Source organism: Gavialis gangeticus, unplaced genomic scaffold, assembly GCF_001723915.1.
Source record: "Gavialis gangeticus isolate Ggan-Ray unplaced genomic scaffold, GavGan_comp1, whole genome shotgun sequence".
Classification (NCBI taxonomy): domain Eukaryota; kingdom Metazoa; phylum Chordata; order Crocodylia; family Gavialidae; genus Gavialis; species Gavialis gangeticus.
The window spans coordinates 6,055,812-6,064,915 of NW_017728998.1; the positions used below are offsets into that span (position 1 = coordinate 6,055,812).

Genomic DNA, 9,104 nt, shown 5'->3' on the forward strand with positions numbered 1-9,104 from the left:
TCCCTTCTGACCCTAGAAACTATGAAACTATGAAAGTCCTACGGTGCTTTCATAATGTATATAGGAAAATGAATTAGGATGTAATCAAAGCAGGCAGTGCTTTAATAAATAGAAAAGGGATCTGGGAATAGAGATGTAACAGTATTCTGGTCTGGTTTACCTCTTTATGTGCAACTCCGACTTCATTTGCAAATATTTCTCCTAAATCGTCAAAGTTTCCCCAATTAACAAGCATTTTATATCATAGTTTAGGATATTTATATCCTAAATCCAATTAGTCTGCTTCAGACCTCCATTTTTCAGTATCTCATGTACTGCCACAGTTATCAGGTTAGGAACTGATGTCAAGTTGTTGAAGAGAAGATGCAGCTCTTTTCAGGCTGCATGTTGGCAAGCGTCTTTTCTTCTACCTTATAGAGATCTTATAGAGCCCAGCTGAATGATACATTTTTGCCTTCTGGGCATTTGGGCACAGTTTAAAGATTGCTTTTGTATCTCTACATGGGCCAACTTGGGGACCAGAAGCATACTAGCCAGGGCAGAATGGCGTTTACAGATGGCTGATTTAAATTAATATGTAGGTGGACATGTGCTCCACACATACATGCTGTTTGGTTGTGCCACTTGCATCTGCAAATAAATTAGGTACCAAAAGTTGAAACTTAATTTGGAGTGTAGCTGAAACCACTTAAAAATGTGATTATTTTTTTTTAAATTGTATAATTCAAAGCATGACCTAAGATGATGCATCAAGACCTCTGTCTCTCTCTCTTTTATCAGTGTCCTAGTATTTTAAACTGTTATACAGCACTAGCGATTCATGCTGGCAGTGTTTCCTCTGAAATATTTGGGAAGGCAGAAAGCTGGGAGAATGCAGCCAGAAGCATGCAAAACCCCATGTTCATTTGTGACTGAGAGCTTTTTGGATGCATTCAGTACATTTTTAATAACTAGCTCATTGGCAGGACTTCCAGAAATTATTGGTCTGCTGCAGCAATAAACAGAGCGCTAATTCCTTTCCATTGAGTTTGCTGTTGATTTTGTTTTTGCTGCTTGCTTCGCTTAGAGCAGCATTAGGAGCCAGTATCTTTAATAACTGAGAGCCAATCTGCTTTTGTAGCTCTTCTTAAATGTTTTTTGTATTGACCCGCTTATATAAAATGTTAGACACAGTGTAATGGAGTTTACCATTAGGAAATCAGCCTGTTGTTCATTTCAGATTTCCTTTTGGTTTAATTTAATCTGATTTCTCTTGAATTTCCTCTTTTATGCCAACCAAACAATTCCTTTCCTTTCTTGGTGGTTTACAACCTACATATACAGGGAGACAGTTATCATATCCCCTCTTAGTCATAATTTGGACAACTCATACATATTAGGTCTTTTAATCTTTTCTCATAAACCAATCCCTCCAGGCACTTTATCATTTTTATTGCTCTTCCCTGAATTCCCTCCAGTTTGAAACTTCCCCGTTGTTAGAGAGATGGCCAGGATGGAACAGAATACTAAAACATTATAGACTCACTAGAAATCACACTTAAATAAATGGTTACTTTTTTGGTTAATGATACTCCATCTCCTTTAATCCCATTTGGCTTATTTTTGCTGCCATCTCACAAAGCGACCTCAGATTAATTACTGCGTCTGCTATCTGTCTTAACTTTTTATGTATAAATGTGCTTGGGCTCTTTTTTTTTTTTCCTTGAGATGCATTAACTTGCGTCTTTGGAGAGGAGTCTTTTCTTTGATTATTTCTCGCCAGTAGTTGGGTTTTTTTTTTATTCCTTTCTCTTGTGTTTATAATGTTTCTCATTCATCTGCAAGTGTAATCCATGTTGTCTTTGCCTCTTCTTTAGGGTTATTAATGAAGACACACTAAGTCTCGGCTAAACTCCAGTTTCTTTGCAGCCTCTTACTAGAGTATCTCGCTCCCGCCCCCCATGTTGCATGTTGACATTTACCCTTACCCTCTGTTTATGATACTTCAACCAGTGTTGAGATCACAGACAAGTGCTTCTATCCAGGCCAGTTGCAATTAATCTTCCAAGCAAGCTTTCACAAGGCTATCAAATGCTTCACTGAAATCCAGATAGATTTGCCCAGACCTCCTGGCATGATTTGTCTGCCGTACACTGCACTGCTGGCCAATTAAAGCCAGCTGAGCTGGCCACAGCAGAGAGTCAATAAGGTAGTTTAGAGGGATCCTTCTGGTGGCCTAATGCCATTGTCCTGATTTTCTATACAACCATTTCTCCCATTGGTGTGACACGCAGGGGTGCACGCGGGTGCATGTGCACCTCCTGAGATTGATTCATAGATTCATCATTAGCGATGTCGTCCCCTCCCACCCCAAGAGAAGCACCGGGTTTGCCGCTGGTGGTGGTGATCAGCCATTGGGGAGCCCCCCTGGTCGGGGATCAGCCGCTGGTGCCGCAGTAGTCGCCCATGGTTTCTCCTTGCTTGCAAAACCGACTTGAACTTCAGCTGCCATATTTTTACCCATTGTTTCAGGGATGTATTTGGTAGCCTGTTGGTCTGAAACAAAAAGAAATACAAAACTTTAGATTTTTTTTTTTTTGTCTACTACAAGGTGTCATCTCTGAACCAAGAGATCTAGAGTTTTGCATATTCTTCCATTGGAGATCGGGCAGCTGGGGTAATAGAGAGCAGTGGTGGGCTCCTCTCTGAGATGCCTCCCTGGCATATGAAGGGGTCTCAAAGTGAAAGAAGAGGAAGGTCAAGGCTTAGAGGTATGATGTGGTTGCTGTCTCATCATCCAACATGTTCATAATTTGTAACTTCATTCAAAAGACAATCCAAGTCAAATTGTTCTATATAACCCCAGGCTCATGCTTCAGGTCTTCCGTCTGTACTCAGTTTTTTATTCTCCCTTTCTCCGTGTTAGATTTACAGTGCATCTGCTGTGTGTAGCACAGCAATAGCATGGGTATGAATGAAACACCTCTACGATTTTCTCTCCCTGCTCAAATGATTGAAGAAGGATAGAAAAAAGAATCCCTTTATTTCTAGAAGTAAATTCCAACTGTTCTTGCATCTGAAAATGTCCGATTTACATCATCTACAGTTTTGGCTTTTTGAGCTAGCAATCACAAGCAAAAGAAATTAATTTCCTTCAAAGAACTGTGATATTCACACATGTGATGTTAATTCTCATTGGGCCAAAACACGAATAGCAATAAATGCCGTTTCCACTTTGTTTATTTTTTCCCAGGCCACAAAACAGCCATCGAGTATGAAACTTAAATGGACTGCATAAAAAAAAAATGCATGTTTTCATAATAAGTTAGCAATGCTGTTTCATAAATAACAGCATGGGGAGCAACAGATGCAGACTTTACCAAAAATAAAAATACAAAGCCACATTCGGTTTTAATCTGTTTTTTTATTAAACATTTTATGGTGGTGTTTGATAAGTGAAAAAAGTCTCTTGCGTTTAGTGGTTCTGAAAGTCCTGTTGATGGAGCTCAACAGAGAGCTGCAAAAAAGAAATCCCTTTTCTATCCCTGCTTGTTCTTGCTCTGGCTTTGCTCAAATCGCCTCTCAGCCTCTACTTCCGTGTCTGTAAAATGGGGAGAATATTTATTTCTTACTCATGCTGGTGTTTTGAGGATCAGTTAGTTTGCAGGGTTCTTTGGAGATTCAGAAAACTTGGTGGACCTGAAGTCTGAGCTTTTCTTAGATCTCTCTATATTGATGAGGCAAAACTCACTGGTACACTGCAGCTGCTTTGTGCCAAATTGGAGGTATAGACCACCATAAATCTGACTCAGTTGGCCACCTGCCATGTTATCAAGGAGCTGGACTGGGCCCATAAATCTCACCCATGTTTTGTAGGTATTTGCATTCCTATAGAGGCCATCAGCAGAGGCGTCTGAGTGCCTTACACTATTAAAGAAAGGTCAGGTTACCCCAAGGTACTTTCTGATGGAGGCAGATTCACAGGATCAAGGAAAATCATAGATTCCTTCAGCATTGGATTTTCCTCCTACAGTCAGAAGAGGACACTGGGATCCCTAAACTGCAGTGTGATGGACAGCAGCAAGAGACTTGATCCCTGATGTCATTGTCCCGTTACCCTACTTGCAGCTTTGAAATGAGACCTGTTTTAAAAAGAGCAGTGCGTTTAATTAGCAACCCATGCAGAATCAGGAGCCGTCTGCACAGTTCAGCTCTGTTTGGGAGATGGGCCAGCTCCTGATGCATTATGTAAGTGCTGAGCACTTGGACCGCTGGACTGGTCATGATAGAGAATAAGTTTTCAAAAGCTTATTGGAGCTGGGAGGGTGGCAGAAAACTCTTTACTTTCTAACAAATGATTCTTTCAAAACATTAAGATCTCACTGTGTTTAGAGACAATATTGCATTCTTGCTCACAGTTTGAGCTATTTTTATTGTGGGCTTATTATGGCCTGTAGCAGGGCACTAAGGTGCCTGCTACTTGAAAAGCAGCAGTATGGGTTCAGGTGCTGTTGCTAGGGGCAACCAGGAGGAGCTAAGGACCCACACCTGGTGAGTCAGCTGACCAGAAGGGGCAGGGCTGACTACTATAAGACACAGACTGGAGGCTGCAAGTGCTCTCTTAACTGGTAGCTAAAAAGGAGGAGTACTGCTTGACTAAGGAAAAGAGCTTGGCCCTGATTGTGGGAAAGGGAAAAGGCCTGGATGTACAAGCCACTAGTTACACCGGTGAGAGAGGTGGTGTGGTTTGGAGAACGATTAGCCAGGAGGCTTAGATTTGTGTTATAGCCGATTGGCTTGTGTTATTGCTTTGGTTGTTGTTGTTACACCAGAGGACTGGGTGAGGCTATTAGGGGTTGGAGGAGGCCTCATAGGGGCTCCACGGTATCGTGGGGACCCCGGTTCCAGACAGGGCACAACATTCAGGGGTGCATTGACCCCAGCTCTGAGAAGGGGAGCAGAGGATTGGGGGGGGGGCAGGTAAGGCCGAGGCTGCCTGAGCCCTACAGGAGGCTTAAGACCTGAGGAGCAGATGGGGGGGGGGGTAGTCAGGCATGGCTACAGCCATCTGAGCCCCAAGGCCCCAGGGCAGGCGGCGCGAGAAGCCCCAGGGCGGGGACAGAGATTGATGAGTGCCAGGGATCACAGTAGCAAGGCAAGCCAGAAGCGCTGGTGGGGCTCAGGAGAGTGAATTTGACCAAACAACATCCAATACATCTGCGAGGCTTGGGGCGTGGTACAGGGATGGTTGGAGCCACGCATAGCCCATAAGGCTGGGATGCCCAGAACTCCATTATAGAACTGAGCCACAGGGGGAACCAGGAGAACCGTTGCCAAGGGAATGAAGGGCAGCCTCCCTACATAACTACAGAACATCAAAGACGTGGCAGGCGAGATTGTGAGGGTGCTTTACACCGACTTGGCAAGGTAGGGGGCACTAGGGGAGATCACGGCCACCCTTAGGACCCCACACTGTTACATGGCCTGAAGGGCTAATGAGGTAAAGGACCAGAATGGGGACACAATCCAGTGAGTGGCTTGATGTCCATTAAAGAAATGCCTACTCTACGACTGAATATAACCTATAGCCAGCCACCTTTTGACTTGCGGAGATAGGGAGCAAGATGTGAAAAACAAGGTCTATTTTATTGCATAATAGTGTGTAAAGGTGTGTGTAGGGCACTAAATAAGAGCCCAAGCCTTCATTACATGAGCTCTGGCGTACTGATAGGCCGTGACGATAGGATATGCATAAGGGATATGACTCTCAGTGGAAACCAGGCTTGTATCGTGCCATCTGCCATTCTCCATTGACTTTGAGAAGCTGAGAATTGAGAGTTTGGGCAGTGGGCTTCAAATGACATCAAAATAAACGGTGCATTTCACACCTAGGTAAATGAACACACTCCCCTTTGTAAGGGAAAAGAGTAGAATAAAAACCTATGTACAAGTGAACTTATTCATCTGGAAAGTGTAGTCCCTCTTTCAGAGAAACCTTTCTACCTGACTCGATCCAATTTCTGTATCCTAAATCCAAAGGTTTCCAAGACTAGTTTGTAAACGGGACTCTGGTTGGTTGTGAAATCTTTCTTAATTTATTAAAGATTGAAACCAGTGAGAGGTCTCCATCTTTTAGGACCAGGCTCTTAGGGAATTGGACTTTTCGTATTCCAATGTTTTGCAGCATTTAGTTGCACTGGGAATAGATCTGGGGCCATTTGTCCTTCCATGTCTTCCCCCTGTGCAATAAAATTCACAGAGATAATGCTAAAGAGCCTGCAAGGATGGAGGCTCTTCCAGCATCTTGTCAAACAAAAAGAAGTATGTTGTGAATGTGAAATCCCAAGCTCGGGCCTTCTACATATGGTTCAACTGAGTTCATTTGATTTTTAAATCTTCTTCCCATCTTACTTCCACTGCACTTGTCTGCTTCACTTACCTGCCACATCCTAATTATCCCAGTAATTTGTCTTGTCTGATTCAGAGACTCTCTTTGTTACATATCTGTCCAGCAGCCCAGGGCCTTGATCCTCAGCAAGGATTAGAGAAGTGGTGCTGTAATCATAATGATAGCAGAGAAGCACATTTCTGTGAATTAAAGATTTTTGCAGTGAAAACCTTGCCAGGGGCTGGGGGGGGAGGAGAGGTGGGAGGGATATGGGACCTAAGAGGTGTTTCACTCACCCTGCAAATAGGTAAAGCTACTTTGCTCTTGGGAATAATATATTAAACTATGAAGCTGACTTTTCCCAAATAAAGTGTAATGAGTTAAAGGGAAGAGAGGCAGGAATGAGTGCCTCTGGTTGTATGTTGGTCTAATAAGAGATTAACCCAAGGGACCTAGTCTGATTGTATGTAGGGTTTTTGGTTGTAGCTGGGTTGGTCTAAGGACAAAGGCAGGCAAGCTTCTTTGGGTAGATGTGATATCTTTTATTAAACCAACTGAGTAGTTGGCAAAAAAGGTCTTTGCACACTTTCGGGCACAAGGCCCCTTCTTCAGGCATAGGGAGTCTCTGCTGTTTTGAGATCTCCAAGGAATAAACAAGTTAAGTGTGACAGGTTGTATGTGTGTGCTAGGCATGTTAATGCCCTGTTGGATACAAGGGCTTGTACACCCACTGAACAGTTATTGAGAGGGGCGACTCTTGAGCCAGAGAGAGGTGTTTTACTTAGGTGAAAACTAATTAAGATAAAACGGACTTATGATTCACTGGAGTGGAGGTTGCAAAATGCACCCTGAGGCTAGTACAACCTTCTACATCAGAGGCAGGGATTAACCACAAAGGGTAGCAGGTCAATACGCACACTAGAGCCATGGAGATATTACTGAGAGCTATTTCAGATAGCCAGGCAGATTCTCTAGCAAGCACCCCATCAGGAGCAGCTGGGTTGGGTTATGCCAGCTAAAATCAGGAGAAGCTGGCCTGAAACTAGTCCAGTCTCTTGTATTTCACCTCTTATAAATTAAGACTTAATGGCTACATTTTTAAGGAGCTTCTAAGTTGCATTGTGTGAGCAGCTCTGATGACTCTACCCATGCTATCACTTGGGTTTAAGCTAGTATTTGCATAATCAAGATGCACAGGTTTGCACTCACTGGCTGGCAGAGGTGAGAAGCCTAGCAGCACCCACAAAGAGTATGTGTATGTTCATGTGCAAATAAATGCTCCTACAAACACTTCACAGCCCCATTGGAAATGGGACTCCGAAGATGAGACTAAAATATTTCCCCCCTTTATAACAGAGTGGGTCGATCTGTAATGTATTCCTTTAAATGGAGGGCTCAGCCTTTTTCCATATGAGGATTTGACTTGCATTTGATTTGGGGCCACCCTACTCTTCTAGCTAGTATTTAGCAATATAGGAGGGGACAGTGAGGAGTGTAGGGGGAGCGGTGGTCACTAGGCAGGCTGATAACCCATACTCTATATTTGAATTTCATCATGCCTCAGACACCTCTCCAAACAGAAAAAAACAGGGTATAGACTAATGTGGCTAGTACCTACCTCTCTCCAAAGGGAAAGAAGTACTTGCTGCATCCTGAGCTTATTAGGCTTGTTTGATGCTGATCAACCATCTCAAGAATATATTCTCTGTAGGAAAACCAATTAGAAGCTCCTTTGTACCAGTTGTCTGAAAACACATGCAAAAATGCAGTTCCTGTGCCCAACTGGTTTTCAAGCCTCAGCATATGAAAAGAAACACACTCAAGGAAAGACTGAAGAAATAACTTACATTTATTTTCCTCATCCTTTCAATACAAAAAATATCCAACCTCCATCTCCACCAATAATATCAAATCAAACCAAAAAAATGTAGAGATCATGGAGAAAGACAGGGGAAAGAAATAGTTTCTGCAGTGCTATGATTATTAATGCAAAGTAGTGATCGCTCAACTCTTACTTATAAATTGAAGGGTATTTTAAGAATATTCAGCCCATAGGAATTTGCTCAGTACGGTGTGGGACTCACCCCAAAATGAACAAAAATTTTATTTAACTACTTAAAAAAAATCTATTCTGATGTTGGGCTAAAAATGTAATTGTACTGTTACCGTCCATAAGCATCCTTTGATTTAAAAGTACAACAAAATATAATACAGCCCACAAAACCAGTCGTTAAATATTAATTGCACAGGAAAAGATAACATTTTAACATAAAAAGTCTATATTTACAGTTCAAGCAACTGTATCAGTATATTTCCTACTTTATAAACAGATAAGATGCATGTTAAAAAGATAAACTCTAATCTTGCAGACTGTACTCTCCTAATCCAAATCCCATTATAGTCAATACCAAGATGTATTAATTTTGATTAAATTTGGATCGGCTCATGTTTGGAAAACTCCTACTAAAATTAATGGGATTTCTACAGAGACACGATAAGAACAATTGTGTATTCCAAGCTGTCATTTCATGTTTCCCTGTTCTACTTCATTTAAATATTTCAGTTGAATGCATCCACATTCATATTTAAATTAAAACATCAAAATACCTATCTGGACATACTATACAATGTAACTGTTTTATTGGTGTAGCCTTGTATATCAGGGATGGAAAACACAGGATCTGCCAGTGAACTGAATGGAAAAAAATGGGAGGAGAATCAGCCATAATATAATACA

General features: G+C 42.1%; 1 long non-coding RNA gene across 2 annotated transcripts in view; it reads right to left on the reverse strand.

Moving 5' to 3' along the window:
- Positions 1 to 5,464: 5,464 nt before the first annotated feature.
- The window catches only part of LOC109289433, a 10,526-nt gene continuing 6,886 nt past the window's right edge, over positions 5,465 to 9,104 (reverse strand). Inside the window, exons 2-4 of one of the 2 annotated variants that reach the window (XR_002095362.1) lie at positions 7,986 to 8,072; positions 6,419 to 6,534; positions 5,465 to 6,218 (exon numbers count right to left, since the gene is read on the reverse strand). This is a non-coding gene — a long non-coding RNA (uncharacterized LOC109289433). Of the gene's footprint in view, positions 6,219 to 6,418; positions 6,568 to 7,985; positions 8,073 to 9,104 lie in introns of both variants that reach the window. The other variant, XR_002095363.1, reaches the window with a different exon arrangement.